This window comes from Scyliorhinus torazame, chromosome 7 (genome assembly GCF_047496885.1).
Source record: "Scyliorhinus torazame isolate Kashiwa2021f chromosome 7, sScyTor2.1, whole genome shotgun sequence".
NCBI classification, from domain to species: Eukaryota; Metazoa; Chordata; class Chondrichthyes; order Carcharhiniformes; family Scyliorhinidae; genus Scyliorhinus; species Scyliorhinus torazame.
Window position 1 is genome coordinate 293,743,800 of NC_092713.1, and position 16,738 is coordinate 293,760,537.

General features: G+C 47.0%; 1 long non-coding RNA gene across 1 annotated transcript; it reads right to left on the minus strand.

The window, feature by feature from the left end:
- Positions 1 to 1,913: 1,913 nt before the first annotated feature.
- LOC140427100 (uncharacterized) lies at positions 1,914 to 7,573 on the minus strand. Its single transcript, XR_011948388.1, has 2 exons — positions 7,318 to 7,573; positions 1,914 to 3,867 (listed from the first exon to the last, which is right to left on the minus strand). It is a non-coding gene; the product is annotated as an uncharacterized lncRNA (long non-coding RNA).
- Positions 7,574 to 16,738: the final 9,165 nt, after the last annotated feature.

The window sequence follows — 16,738 nt, forward strand, 5'->3', positions numbered from 1 at the left end:
TCGATAGCCTTTGCAATATCCAGTACCTTCAGACATGAAGACTGGCATCTGTGAAGCTGGGGTCCTTTGGAGGAGGTCAAGGTGAATCATGCACTTCCTGAATATTGTTGTGAATGCTTCACCTTTAACTTTTGCACTGATGTGCTGGGTTCTCCCTCATTGAGGATGGCGATATCCAGTGGGTTGTTTAGTTTTCCACCATCATTCATGAGTAGATGTGACAGGACGGCAGAGCTTAGATCTAATCCATTGAAGTGACATCGTTCAGCTCTGTCAATCACTTGCTGATTATGCTGTTTACAATGCAAGTAGCATGCTGTAGCTTCACCTCATTTTTACGTATGCCTGGTGTTGTTCCTGACATGCTTTCCTGCACTCTTCATTGAACCAGGCTTGATCGCCCAGCTTGGTAATGGTAGAGTGGAAAGATCCTTGATTTGTGGGTGAGACAACGCTACCAAATGTTGCTGAAGCCCCAGATGTTCAGAAGGAGAACATTGCAGGTCGACAGGGCTGAGTTTGCCATTGTTGATTCAGATGCCTAGGTCTATGCTGGACAGACCGTCTAATTTTATTCCTTAGTGACTTGTTTTTAACTGCTTGATCCAACTAGGTGGCTTGCTAGGCTATTTCAGAGGGCATTTCAGAGTCAACCACATTGCTGTGAGTCTGGAGTCACGTGTAGGTCAGACCAGGAAAGGATGGAAAATGTCCTTCCCTCGGGGCATTAGTGAATCAGATGGCTTTTACAACAAAGAACGTTTTTACCCGGAGGTTGGTGAAGGTCTGGAATTCACTGTCTGGGAGGGTGGTAGAGGATGGATGCCTCACATCCTTTAAAAAGTGCCTGGTTGAGTACCGGCATATCTTAACATTGAAGGCTATGGGTCAGGTGCTGGTCAGTGGGATTAGGTGGGCAGGTCAGGGCCTTACATGCGTTGGTGCAGACTCGATGGGCCAAAGGGCATCTTCTGCACTGTAGCATTCTGATTCTGTGATTCTCCCCATACCTGCGTGACTTTCCTCCGGGTGCTACAGTTTCCTCCCACAGTCCAAAGATGTGCAGGTTAGGTGGATTGGCCATGATAAATTGCCCCCAAAATTGGAAAAAAAAATAATTGGGTGCTCTAAATCTATTAAAAAAAAAGAAATCGTCAGGACTGGCGGCAGTATCACTGACTCTCGGTGAATATTTAAGTGTATTATGATCTCAACAAAATTTGCTGTGACAGTGAATCACCCACAAGACCACATTCCTGGTATATGTAAAGGTAAATGTTAAACTTCAGTGGACATATTACATGTTTCCTATTATTTGGTTTCGAAGGCCAAAAGCATAGGTGTTGTACTATTATCATAGGTAGGTAAATTGAATTAAAAGGTAATAATATTAATCTTTATTGTCACAAGTAGGCTTACATTGCAATGAAGTTACTGTGAAAAGCCCCTAGTCACCGCATTCCGGCGCCTGTTCGGGGACACTGAGGGAGAATTCAGAATGTACAAATTACCTAACAGCATGTCTTTTGGGACTTGTGAGAGGAAACCGGAGCAGCCGGAGGAAACCCACACAGACACGGGGAGAATGTGCAGACTCCACACAGACAGTGACCCAGCCAGGAATCGAACCCGGGTCCCTGGTGCTGTGAAACCACAGTGCTAAACACTATGCTACCGTGCTGCCCATAACAGTTGTGGTCCATTCCAACATTGATATTTGTACCTGCCTGGACTGCTAGACAAAAAAGATTAATTTGTGCTGGCACTCAACATTTGCATTTCAGGGACCCATCAGCTCCTCGGGAGAAATGAAACTTCCACGTCTACCCATCTTCAGCACTTTGTTAAGTGGTTATTATTCCGCAACATTTATCTTGAAGAGCTACGGGAGAAAAGTCGGCTGTGCTAAAATCAACTTTAACATTGATGCTTTATTAATTTTCACAAGAAATTACAGAAAATCAATGACTTGAACACAACATGCTCTCTTCTAACAAGCAATTTTTCTTGTCACAATCTCAGTTTCGTTAGGATGCTTGAAAAAGTTTCGATAAAATCATAATGTTTTCTTATTTTACTGACGTATCCTTGGATTTAATAATACTTCATTTAGATTTTAATAACTCTATGTTGCATGCAAAAGGACCTCTTATAAATTGGTCACAATTGTTTTCATCAACCGACCAACAATCATCTGAAACTTGAAAGGTTCTAAGTGTAAACTGATTCTCCAGCTCTTTGTGTATTGAGGTGCTCTGTATTGGAGCTCAATCGTAGACATGCTGCAACTTGAAGTGTTGTGCAATGATTTGGTCAAGGAGAAACCCCCAAGAACTTCACAGTACAGATGAAGCCCATTCTGCCAATGTTCTATGATCTGTTAGGTGGTAGGTATTGTGAAAACCAAATTCCAAAGGGAAACTTGGCAAGCTATCATAACTCTTTCCTTTTTGTATTTTACCACAAAAAGATACATGCATTGATGTCAGAAGATATAACTTCCAGTAACACTTTAGAAGATTTTAAATCTTAAATTAAAACAGGTATTCAAAAAGATTAAAACATAAATGTACAAGAGTAAATTTACACAATTACAATTAGCTTTACAGATAATTCCCCCCGAAGATTTCCTACTTGGTTAGATTCACAAATAAACTCCCCTTTAGGCAACAATCCCTCCCAGATATTTACTCTGTAACATTACCACAAGGCAAACCCATTGTTGCACTCGGGGTCAAATGTCACTGGGCTTCACTTCTCCTTCCACACTGCTGTGGAAATTTCAAAGACTTTAAAACAGCCCTGTTTTCTGGAAAAGCAGACACTTTTCTGGGTTGGCTGGGATCTCACTTTGCATCTTCACAGTTGTGTCCACAGCTCTCACTTCTCTCATTAAGTAAACCTTGGCCTCTTTCATGTTTGGATCTATTGTCCACAGTACTTCTTTGATACTTAACCTTTCCAGAATGTAAATCCTTTAATGTTTTCCTTATTCCCCCCACTTCCATGTTTATTAACCGTGCTTTATTTATGACCTTTTCCAAGTTGCCAATCCCTTTTTATTTCTCTTTGAAATTGAACAACTGAACACAATAAACCTTCTTTATCTCCTAACCCAAATCTCTACTCATTGTATCCCTACAGTGCATCGGGTCTGCACCCACCACTCTAAAAGAGACCCCACCCAGGAATACTCCCCAAAACACCACTCAACTGGCACATCCCTTGACACTAAGGGGCAATTTCAGCATGGCCAATCCACCTAACCGGCACATCCTTAGACTGTGGGAGGAAACAGGAGCAGCCGGAGGAAACCCACACAGATACGGGGAGAACGTACAATCTCCACATAGATGGTCACCCAATGCCAGAATTAAACCCGAGCCCCTGATGCCATGAGTCAGCAGTGATAAACACTGTGTGTGACCATGCTGCCCATAGCTTATATATTTGCAGCAAAATTCAACTTGACCATATTTATTTCAAGTGCCTGCCTTTAAAACCTAGCAGCTTTTATGTACTCAACTTTGTAAAAATCCAGTCCCCAGCATAATTAAATAGAAAAGAATAGAATAGATCTTTATCGTCCACACAAAAGTGAAAATTGGTCTTTGGCTTCACCACCAGTATAAAATATAATCATGAGTTCAAAACAGTGAATATTTCATGTATATCTACATTCATACATTTGAGCATGTATAGCATATATCTATACCATACAAACATAACAGCGGAATTCTCCGTCGGCCGACACCGAAATCGGGAAATGCTTTCAGCATCACTACTCGGCTGATTGGGGGGGCACCGGCTCTAGCACTAGCTGGGGGAGGTGGCCACCAGATGGCCCTGCCCCATCTCCATCAGGTCCTGCAAGACACAAGACAACATGCATAATTAGACTGCTGCTGTGGGCATGAGGGGGTGAGGGTGGTGTGGGGGTGAGGGTGGTGTGGGATGCAGGTCGTGTGGGGTTGAGTGGGGTGAGGGTGGTTTGGGGTGAGGGAGGGGACTGGACATATGTGCCATGGGGAACCGCAACTCAGCAGGGTCTCACTTCCTCGCCCATGACCCTATTCCACCTCGGCGACCTCCCGTTCCTCCGGGCCGCCAGCCATGTACAGGGCCCTCTGCTTGGCCATGGCGAGGGGCCGCAGGTCTGGTGATCCCGCTCGGTCTTCTCCCGCACCGGCGGTTGTGCACTGCCTTCTCCTGTTTGGGGGGGGGGGGGGGGGGGGGGGCATGGGGGGGGGGGGCATCCTCCTCTCCACCGCCCTGTCCTGAAGGGTCTCCAGCTCAGTGTCGGTAAATCTTGGGGCCACTCTCTTTACAGCCACCTTGTTGGCTGGGATGGTGTGTGCTGCGGGGGGAGAATCATTTATGTGCAGCTGCAGCTTGTCAGCCTTTGAGTGTCAATCACGGACCCGGTGAATCTGGCACCGTTTTTCATTAGAATTGATTGTGTTCCACGTGGTGCTTGTGCTAGCCCATTAGTGGTAGTGGAATCGGTGCAGGTATGGCGTTGATGTTTCTGTCGTGAAAGTCCACGGGACAGATTCTCTGGTTCTGAGGCTACGTGCGGAGGATCCGTGGCGTTTTACGTGGAAACAGTCGGCGTCGCATCTTCACTGATGCTGCGACCGGTGAGGGGCTAGCAGCCGCGCCACGTACAACCCCCGGCCTCCACAAAATAAAAGGCAGGAGAGTGGCCAGGTCCACGGCCGCGCATGCGCACGGCGACGACCTGCAGCGGTTGCGCCGTACAACATGGCACCGGCCATGCGCAGACCCAACCTGCCAGATAGTGTCCCACTGGACACCCCCTCGCCGCTCCCCTGGCCAGCACCCACCAGTCCCCCCAGCCCTCGCAGAAGCCCCCCTGGCCAGCAGCACAGCTCCCGCCCGACTGTGACGGCTCTGGACACAGTCTGCCCCAATCAGCGAGCAGTCCTCCTGCACTCACAGGCTGAGATCATTAATGCAGGAAATGACAGAAGTGCGGCCTTGACGGGGCGTTCCTCGCTGAGGCCAAGAACAACCGACAAAGTCCGCTGAATCGCGGGGTGTTTCCCAGTACTGCAGTCACCGAGATCACCCCACTAAATGCACCGAAAAGCGGACTCTTTATTTCCCATTGAATCACGCCCGTTAACTCTGTTTCGATCTTCAGCAATGTTGTCAGACCTGCTGATAGAACATAGAACATAGAAAATACAGCACAGAACAGGCCCTTCGGCCCACGATGTTGTGCCGAACCTTTGTCCTAGATTAATCATAGATTATCATTGAATTTACAGTGCAGGAGGCCATTCGGCCCTTTGAGTCTGCACCGGCTCTTGGAAAGAGCACCCTACCCAAACTCAACACCTCCACCCAACACCAAGGGCAATTTGGACATTAAGGGCAATTTATCATTGGCCAATTCACCTAACCCGCACATCTTTGGACTGTGGGAGGAAACCCACGCAGACATGGGGAGGACGTGCAGACTCCGCACAGACAATGACCCAAGCCAGAATCGAACCTGGGACCATGGAGCTGTGAAGCAATTGTGCTATCCACAATGCTACCGTGCTGCCCTTAAGAACAAATAAATCTACACTATATCATTTTACCGTAATACATGTACCTATTCAATAGCTGCTTGAAGGTCCCTAATGTTTCCGACTCAACTACTTCCACAGGCAGTGCATTCCATGCCCCCACTACTCTCTGGGTAAAGAACCTACCTCTGATATCCCTCCTATATCTTCCACCTTTCACCTTAAATTTATGTCCCCTTGTAATGGTGTGTTCCACCCAGGGAAAAAGTCTCTGACTGTCTACTCTATCTATTCCCCTGATCATCTTATAAACCTCTATCAAGTCGCCCCTCATTCTTCTCCGCTCTAATGAGAAAAGGCCTAGCACCCTCAAACTTTCCTCGTAAGACCTACTCTCCATTCCAGGCAACATCCTGGTAAATCTTCTTTGCACCTTTTCCAGAGCTTCCACATCCTTCCTAAAATGACTGTACACAGTACTCCAAATGTGGCCTTACCAAAGTTTTGTACAGCTGCATCATCACCTCACGGCTCTTAAATTCAATCCCTCTGTTAATGAACGCGAGCACACCATAGGCCTTCTTCACAGCTCTATCCACTTGAGTGGCAACTTTCAAAGATGTATGAACATAGACCCCAAGATCTCTCTGCTCCTCCACATTGCCAAGAACTCTACCGTCAACCCTGTATTCCGCATTCATATTTGTCCTTCCAAAATGGACAACCTCACACTTTTCAGGGTTAAACTCCATCTGCCACTTCTCAGCCCAGCTCTGCATCCTATCTATGTCTCTTTGCAGCCAACAACAGCCCTCCTTACTATCCACAACTCCACCAATCTTTGTATCGTCTGCAAATTTACTGACCCACCCTTCAACTCCCTCATCCAAGTCATTAATGAAAATCACAAACAGCAGAGGACCCAGAACTGATCCCTGCGGTACGCCACTGGTAACTGGGATCCAGGCTGAATATTTGCCATCCACCACCACTCTGACTTCTATCGGTTAGCCAGTTTGTTATCCAACTGGCCAAATTTCCCACTATCCCATGCCTCCTTACTTTCTGCATAAGCCTACCATGGGGAACTTTATCAAATGCCTTACTAAAATCCATGTACACTACATCCACTGCTTTACCTTCATCCACATGCTTGGGTCACCTCCTCAAAGAATTCAATAAGATTTGTTAGGCAAGACCTACCCCTCACAAATCCGTGCTGACTATCCCTAATCAAGCAGTGTCTTTCCAGATGCTCAGAAATCCTATCCTTCAGTACCCTTTCCATTACTTTGCCTACCACCGAAGTAAGACTAACTGGCCTGTAATTCTCAGGGTTATCCCTAGTTCCTTTTTTGAACAGGGGCACGACATTCGCCACTCTCCAATCCCCTGGTACCACCCCTGTTTCCTGCATTTTCTGATTTTGTTTCAGATTTCCAACATCCACAATATTTTGTGTTTACTTTGGGTTATGGACCAGGGCTTAGAAATTCCAAACTGTATTGTGAAGTTCGCCTGACCGATTACTTTTATGTTTAATGTGACTAGGATGAGCACAAAAGCCTTCACTGCAAGTGTGATTCATCAGATTCCCTAGGCACTTTAATCCAAATATTCTAAGAATGGAGTTGACATACATATATATAAACACAGCAAGAATTTTTATCAATTACGAACATAAAGACACCACACAGCTACAGTAATCTATGTATAACACTTAATGAATTCCCCCTTAGCTGTTCAATTCAATAACAAAACCCAATTAAACCAAAACCTCTTTTCAAGGGTGTGGTCCAGCACATTGTATTCTCTCTTGAATGGGACCCGTCCTTTTCCTGAAATTCTGATCCAGTTCCAAACAGCAGATTCAATCTCCTTCTGGAAAACAACTGTATCTTTAAAGTTACCAAGGCAGTTAACCACACCCTATGTGCTTTTTACTGGGACAACTTTTTAAAAATGAAAACAGAGAAAAACATGGGAAACACTTCTTTCTCCTTCTGAGCCCAAAGCAGTCAAACTGAAACTGAAACCACCTCTCACCTCACAGCCACAGCCCAATGTGCTACAAGTCACATGATAAGAGACTAAACCTTTCTTAAAGGGACACTCATATAACAGTTGTGTCTTATGTTTTTCGTTAACCATAACGATCTTTCCTAATTAGAATGTGCATTAGTTATAAATGGATCAATCAAGTTATCAAGAATGAGTTCATTTCAGCAGCCTGTACCACCGCCTGTATGAATGATCTCTAAATGTACATGTAGACCATGACACTTGCATCATGTAAGCAGAAATATCAAACTTACACTGTTGAACTGACATTGTGAAATGTGATGCGTCAGTTCACATGCATCAAAGTGACACTTGAATAAATCAAGGCAGGGAATTCTTCACCAAAAGATGAACTGTAGTGTTATTTCACGCTAAGGCAGTTAAAAAAATAAAACGAGCAGAGGTTATTTCACAATACTTCTTTTCTCCTCTCACACCTAGTGGTGTGTGTGTGTGGCAGACAAAGCAAGTACTTACATCGGTTCCCATAGTTAAGTTTTCCTGGAGCAGGTCGTTAGTCTGTCACCAATTTCTCATTATGAAATGAAGCAGATTGAAATCAAGGTCGCAGAAGGCCTTTGACCGAGTTGAGTGGGAGTACCTCTGGGAGGTGCTGCGTAGGTTTGGGTTCGGGGTAGGGTTTATCAATTGGGTTAAGCTCCTTTACAGAGCCCCGATGGCAAGTGTAGTGACGAACCGGCGGAGGTCAGAGTACTTTCGACTGTACCGAGGGACGAGGCAGGGGTGCCCCCTGTCCCCCCTGTTGTTCGCATTGGCGATCGAACCATTGGCCATATCATTGAGGGAGTCTAATAAATGGAGGGGGGTGGTCCGAGGGGGAGAAGAGCATCGGGCGTCGCTATATGCGGATGACCTGTTGCTGTACGTGGCGGATCCAATGGAGGGGATGGTGGCGGTCATGCAGACTCTAAGGGAGTTTGGGGAGTTTTCGGGCTATAAGCTCAATGTAGGGAAGAGTGAGCTCTTTGTATTACAGGCGGGGGACCAAGAAAGAGGGATAGGGAACCTACCGCTGAGGCGGGCAGAGGGGAGCTTTCGGTATCTGGGGATCCAGATAGCCAGGAGTTGGGGGACCCTACATAAACTGAATCTGACGAGGTTGGTGGAGCAAATGGAGGAGGATTTCAAAAGATGGGACATGTTACCGCTCTCGCTGGCGGGTAGAGTGCAGTCGGTCAAAATGGTGGTCCTTCCAAGGTTTCTGTTTGTGTTTCAGTGCCTTCCCATCGTGATCACTAAGGCCTTTTTTAAGAGAGTAGGCAGGAGTATTAAGGGGTTTGTGTGGGCGAATAAGACCCCGAGAGTAAGGAGAGGGTTCCTGGAACGCAGTAGGGACCGAGGAGGGTTGGCGCTGCCAAACCTGGGGAGCTACTACTGGGCAGCAAATGTGGCGATGATCCGCAAGTGGGTTATGGAGGGAGAGGGGGCGGCATGGAAGAGGATGGAGATGGCGTCCTGTAAAGGAACGAGCCTGGGGGCGTTGGTGACGGCACCGCTGCCGCTCTCGCCGACAAAGTATACTACGAGCCCGGTGGTGGCGGCAACGCGAAGGATCTGGGGCCAGTGGAGACGGCACCGGGGTGCAATGGGAGCATCGGTGTGGTCCCCGATCAGGGGTAACCACCGGTTTGTCCCGGGAAAGATGGACGGGGGGTTCCAGAGCTGACATCGGGCGGGGATTGGAAGAATGGGGGACCTGTTCATCGACGGGACGTTTGCGAGCCTAGGGGCACTGGAGGAGAAGTTCGAGTTACCCCCGGGAAATGCCTTTAGATATATGCAGGTGAGGGCTTTTGTGAGGCGACAGGTGAGGTAATTCCCGTTGGTCCCGGCACAAGAAGTTCAAGATAGGGTGATCTCGGGTGCATGGATCGGGGAGGGCAAGGTGTCGGAAATACACCAGGAGTTGAAAGAAGAGGGGGAAGCGCTGGTAGAAGAGTTGAAGGGTAAATGGGAGGAGGGGCTGGGGGAGGAGATCGAGGAAGGTCTGTGGGCTGATGCCCTAGGTAGCGTTAATTCCTCCTCCTCGTGTGCCAGGCTCAGCCTGATACAATTTAAGGTGGTCCACAGAGCGCACTTGACGGGGGCGAGGTTGAGTAGGTTCTTTGGGGTAGAGGACAGATGTGGAAGGTGCTCAGGGAGCCCAGCGAACCATGTCCATATGTTTTGATCATGCCCGGCACTGGAGGGATTCTGCAGAGGAGTGGCGGGAGCAATATCTCAGGTGGTGAAAGTCCGGGTCAAGCCAAGCTGGGGGCTAGCAATATTTGGAGTAGTGGACGAACCGGGAGTGCAGGAGGCGAAAGCGGCCGGCATTCTGGCCTTTGTGTCCCTAGTAGCCCGGCGAAGGATCTTGCTAATGTGGAAGGAGGCGAAGCCCCCCAGCCTGGAGGCCTGGATAAATGATATGGCTGGGTTCATAAAGTTGGAGAGGATTAAGTTCGCCTTGAGAGGGTCTGCGCAGGGGTTCTACAGGCGGTGGCAACCGCTCCTAGACTATCTTGCGGAGCATTAGGGGAACATAGAACATAGAACATAGAAAATACAGCACAGAACAGGCCCTTCGGCCCACGATGTTGTGCCGAACCTTTGTCCTAGATTAATCATAGATTATCATTGAATTTACAGTGCAGAAGGAGGCCATTCGGCCCTTTGAGTCTGCACCGGCTCTTGGAAAGAGCACCCTACCCAAACTCAACACCTCCACCCAACACCAAGGGCAATTTGGACATTAAGGGCAATTTATCATTGGCCAATTCACCTAACCCGCACATCTTTGGACTGTGGGAGGAAACCGGAGCACCCGGAGGAAACCCACGCAGACACGGGGAGGACGTGCAGACTCCGCACAGCCAATGACCCAAGCCGGAATCGAACCTGGGACCATGGAGCTGTGAAGCAATTGTGCTATCCACAATGCTACCGTGCTGCCCTTAAGAACAAATAAATCTACACTATATCATTTTACCGTAATCCATGTACCTATCCAATAGCTGCTTGAAGGTCCCTAATGTTTCCGACTCAACTACTTCCACAGGCAGTGCATTCCATGCCCCCACTACTCTCTGGGTAAAGAACCTACCTCTGATATCCCTCCTATATCTTCCACCTTTCACCTTAAATTTATGTCCCCTTGTAATGGTGTGTTCCACCCGGGGAAAAAGTCTCTGACTGTCTACTCTATCTATTCCCCTGATCATCTTATAAACCTCTATCAAGTCGCCCCTCATCCTTCTCCGCTCTAATGAGAAAAGGCCTAGCACCCTCAACCTTTCCTCGTAAGACCTACTCTCCATTCCAGGCAACATCCTGGTATATCTTCTTTGCACCTTTTCCAGAGCTTCCACATCCTTCCTAAAATGAGGCGACCAGAACTGTACACAGTACTCCAAATGTGGCCTTACCAAAGTTTTGTACAGCTGCATCATCACCTCACGGCTCTTAAATTCAATCCCTCTGTTAATGAACGCGAGCACACCATAGGCCTTCTTCACAGCTCTATCCACTTGAGTGGCAACTTTCAAAGATGTATGAACATAGACCCCAAGGTCTCTCTGCTCCTCCACAATGCCAAGAACTCTACCGTTAACCCTGTATTCCGCATTCATATTTGTCCTCCCAAAATGGACAACCTCACACTTTTCAGGGTTAAACTCCATCTGCCACTTCTCAGCCCAGCTCTGCATCCTATCTATGTCTCTTTGCAGCCGACAACAGCCCTCCTTACTATCCACAACTCCACCAATCTTTGTATCGTCTGCAAATTTACTGACCCACCCTTCAACTCCCTCATCCAAGTCATTAATGAAAATCACAAACAGCAGAGGACCCAGGGAAGGTCGGTCAGCAGCAGCAGCAACCTTGGGGGGGAGGGGGGGTGGGGTGGAGGGGACGTCCGGGGGGGGGGGGGGGGGGGGAACTGCCTGGGACGGTGGATGAGCAAGAGATAACATGAAGGGTTGGGGAAACTGGCACGTACTGGTGAGGGCCAGTGTACAAAGCTGTGTAAATATATCATTTTGCCATGTATATATCTTGCCCTGCGCGATTTCTCGTTTTTTTTGTTACGAGGGAGGGGCGGGGGGTTTATTGTTTGTCAGGGAGAAAAATTGTGTTAAAAAACTTTACTAAATATATATTTTTTTAAAAAGAAATCAAGGTCGGAATTCTCCAGCTGTTGGGATTCTCTTTTCCCGTTGGTAGCGCACCCCCATCCCGGGATTTCCTGCTGGCCTGGGCTGGCTTCGATGGGAAATCTCATTGCCAAGAGTCGCCAGCAAATGATGTCCTGAGAAGGATGCGGCTGGGGGATCGGAGAATCCCGCCCTCCATCTCCGGGTGGTCTTCATAATGAGAAACCCCAATAGAACTCTAGACATTTGAGTGTAGTGGAGGCCATTCAGCTCTTTCCTATCCTTTTGTATTTTTATTCATCAGCTGTTCATCTATTTTTATGTGAAATATTAAAATGTATTTCTATAGTCACTTGTGGTGATGAATTCCAATGCTAAATTCCCTTTAACTGAACAAGATTCTTCTAACCTCTGCCCTCTCTGGTCTTTGTGACTGATTTACTCAGCAGTGGGAATAATCTTTCACCGTTTACTCTGAGCAGATCTTTTTCACCCTCTAGTAGTTCAAATTGATTGATCCTTTTAGATTGCTCAGAGGGAACTCTCCACTCCCTGTGCCTTTGATAACCAGGCAAGTTTTTGTTACACTGCTGGAGGAATACGATGAATCACGGACAAATATGGTTAATGTGACATTTGGAAAAGAAACAAGGGCTGGAATTGGTCATGATATGCGGACACACATAATGATATATAAGCAAGTAGCTAATGGACACAGAGGACAGGGCATAACCAATAAGCAGGCAAGACACTCAGGGGTGGGATCTGACTATAAAAGACACGAGGCACTCACACTTTGCCTCTTTCCACTGATGAACATCTAGAGAGTCAGTCAAGGGTGTGGTTACAATCTCACACCTCCACCACGTGGCTAAGAGCTAGTCTGGTTCAGTCAGAAAGAGTAACCACACTTAAGTTAGCAGAGAGTCGAACTCACAGAGTACTGTGCTAACTGTGCTATTAGTTCAATAAACCTGATTGAACTAACTTCAAGGTCTGGCGTATCTTTCTGATCTAAACTGCATCCAGTTGCAGCCAGTGTTAGACCAGTGTACCTAACACAACAGAATTCACTGCTGATGGAACATCCAGGGTGACTAAAGACCAACTTTAATTGATTATGAACAGTAATAAATAGGTCAGTATAATGCTAAAGTATTCTTTTGTACAGCACCTTACTCTTTCCATAGTGCTTGGGGGGGGGGGGGGGGGGAGGGGGGGGCGGAGGGCGGGGGGCGGGGGGAACCTTCTGAGGGCCTCGGAGATCAGGACGCATTTTTAAATATATTGTCCAGGATAAGAGCTGATGCCAACCTCAGAAAGATTTAAAATTTAACATCAAATAAAATAAAAGGGATAAAATTTCCACTGGGGTTTCCTGATCTCTTGATGTAAACTGTGGAGAAACAGCATAAATAGCTCTTTTCATCGTTCTACCGCTGAAGTTACAGTGGACAACAGAGAGTTCCAAGAATTAAAAATAAATATTTTCAATTATGCAGGGTGCGATTTAATTGCCACGCGATAGCCGAAAAGCAGCTCGCTGCGATGCAGCAGGTCCGATGGAAGCTGAGAGACCCCGCTCCCGGGATCTACCTGGCTCACAAAGCTTTGTGAGATTTAACACAATCTCAAGGGACGTTGCAGTGTAAATACCGTCCATTGTCGGCGGGATTACTTTTTAACAAATCTGTATGCTAAAGCGAGACAGCTAGTCTCACTTTAATGTGCGGATTCCTGAGTTACCCGAGGCATGGGATCAATCTCCTTCTCCTCAGAGACCTCAGGCGAGCGTCATTCAGTACTGATCTCCAGAGGTTCATCCCGAGCAGCTCTGTAACTCAGGACTCTGTGCTCTACCGACTGTTTCCAGGGACTCACACCGAGACAAACATCAACTGCTGCTGGAAGGTCATCAACTCGGTGAAAGACGCTCTTTGGTCTGCCCGGAACTTGCTGATCTTCCAGTGCAAAGAGCTATCCTCGACCGAGTGTTGCAGACTGGCACATTTCAAGGTCCAGGACTATGTGCTGAGGGTCGCACTCAAGCTTGGGGCAGCTGCCGCCAAGGCGCAATGGGGAAAGGCCACTGTGTAAGGTCTTACCAGCAAATGTACACCGCGGGGTGGGTAACAGTGTAAACCTCCCTCGGTCTGGGTCATTAACACTCCAAGGTATAAAAGTAACATGACAATGTAAATGTTTAAGAAGGAATTGGAACGTAAAGAGCGATATGTGTGTAATGTTATCAAAATTGAATGGAAGAAAGTCAAGGGAATGTGGAACTCTGATGGAAATGTACAGTCAAGACAATTCAAAATGTTCTGTAATGTTTATGATAGATTTTATGAATAAAGTATATTTTTTGAAAAAAACCTGATCTCCAGAAACGGGGACAGACGGAATTGCATTCATGGGAGTCTCTCAGGGGATTGGAGGTCCACAGGTGCATGCCCTTTGGGCAGGGTGGTACCCTGGCACTGCTTGTGCCACCTGGGTACCCTGGCAATGTCACCTTGGTGCCAACCTGGAACTTCCAAGGTGCCCAAGTGGCACTGCCAGAGTGTCAGGTCGGTACTGTCAAGGTGCCAAGCTGGCATTTTCTGTGCAGGTGTGATCGGGCTGTGGGTCCCCTGCACGGGTGTTGAGGTGTGCAAAGAGGATGGGGACCCTCCCATAGTTCATTGGGCTTGGGGGTCGCTTCGGGGGCCTCGGAGATTGGGGCGTCACTTTTAAATGTCGTCCCAAAATCTTACTACACTGAGGAGTTCCGGCGAGGGGAGGTCCTCCGTGTACAAAACAGGGCTACGTGCGGCCTTGGCAATGCATTTCCCATTGAGGCCCCTTATCAAAAGCGTGTCGCGTTTTATAGCCTTGTGATTTTCCTCACTGTGTGCGCTGGAAAACACGCAGCTTCACGCAGCTAAACGCGCTCGCTATAGGACTTTGTTCCCATTTACTTGAATCACGCCCATTGTGTCTCTGATAACCCCAGAATGTTTCTGTTATAGTGTGTTGCTATTGTCATGCTATTCAAGTGAACATCACAGCACAAACACACATACATAGTGATGGACAGATCAACGGACCAATTAGCACACACAACACGACAGCCAATCACAGACAAGAGCATACACAGTACAAAACAAGGAACACGACACTTCCTGGGAAGACCAGCAGGAGACGGCTCAGGGCAAGGACCTCCAAGCCAGACACTCAGACAGTCACCATGTGCTGAGTACCAGAGTTTGTTATATAAATAGTTAAAAGAAATAAAACTGCGTTGTACCAATCGCAACCGTGTTGGTTCGTCTGTGTCTCAGAGTACCCAACACTTCAGCTATTATGCATCTTCTTATGTAAATCCATTGCTGATGTCATCAGTCAGTGCTGTGACATCATTAAATGTTGTTGTTAACTGTGTAGATTCATTTTTAACTGCCATTAGTTCTGATTCTTTTCCATTACTTTACTTTGATGTTTAACTAGCTGCTCCCATTTTTGAGTCCATACTGTATTTTCAACTTTGTTTTTTTAATATATTAAAGAAGATTATCTTTCACAACACGTTTAGGTTACCTTTTAGTGGTCAAGTTACCACATCTTTTTGGTGGTGAGGATTAAAAAAAGTTTGAGTTTCAGCACGTTCAACACAAAGTTTTGCTGAGTTCACCAATTGAAGACAAAACATCATGGTGATGTTTGGTTCTACCAGTGAACTTGTGGAAGAGAACGAGAAAAACATTGAATATGTGAAAATGTTGGAACGCTTTTTCTTGGCAAATCGGATCACAGAAGAGTTCAATTCTCCCAAGTGTGCGTGGACGAAGATTTACAAGCTACTGAGAAATTTAGCTACAGCACAGAGACTGGGAACATTATCATTTGCGAATTTAGTTACACTCATTCAGCATCACCACAAGCCTAAGCTCTCAGTAATTGGCCAAGGTTCCACATTCCGTAGTTATTTACATAAGACGGGACAGTCTGCAGCTAACTTTGTTGCTGAATTGTGCCAGCTCTCTGGAAATTACAAGTTTGGGGCAGTTTTGGAAGCCTTGCTTCGAGGCAGTCTAGTTTGTGACATTAACGACTATAGCATTCAGCAATCTTTGCTGGGAGAAGACACAGTTACTTTTAAGAAGGATATAGAGATTTATCTGAGTATGCAAATGGCTGCCAGTAATGCAAATGCTATTCAGAAGGCCAATGGCGGTATGCAGACAGGTGCATCAAGTAAAGAAAGAAGCTCGAAGTACAAAGGTGAACACAATGGAATGTTTTACCTGTGGAGGGTCACACTATGTGAGTCATGGTAAGTTTATGGACGCTGCCTGTCACAAGTGCAACAAGAAGGGGCATTTAGTGAAGAAGTGCCGGGGTGCTAAGAGAAAGTCTAAGGTTGAGCAGGAAACTTCAAATACAGGGAAGCCTCAGTCGATGGTGTATCACTTGGAAAGTTTAAACCAAGCAGTGGAGCACTATTACAACATGTTTCATATGAGAGGGGGGTGGGGGGGGGGGGGGGGGGGGGGGTGGGGGGGGGGGGGGGGAGTAGGTGGGGAGGAGAGGTGTGGAAAGGCTATTTATTTCAAAGTGGAGGTCGATGGACACAAATTCAAGATGGAGGTGGACACAAAAGCCTCTGCATTGGTTATCAGCGAGAAGATCTTCAGGAAGATTTGGGGCTATAAGAAGACACCAGCCCTTACTCAGGCAAGAATCAACCTTCGGTTTTATACTGGCGAGACTATACCATTTCTTGGAACGTTAGAGGTAGACATTGCAGATAACAGCTGATGCGACCATCAATTCACACGCGACAGAGAGTTGAAGTGAACAGTGGCTTTAATCAACTAGAACAGTGCCTGCCTGCGACTGCTCTGCACTGAGAGCCGCCTACAGGGCAGCTGCTCTATATACCTCCCCTCAAGAGGGCGGAGCCAGGGGCGGAGCCCACAAGGGCACCAAGATGATACAAGC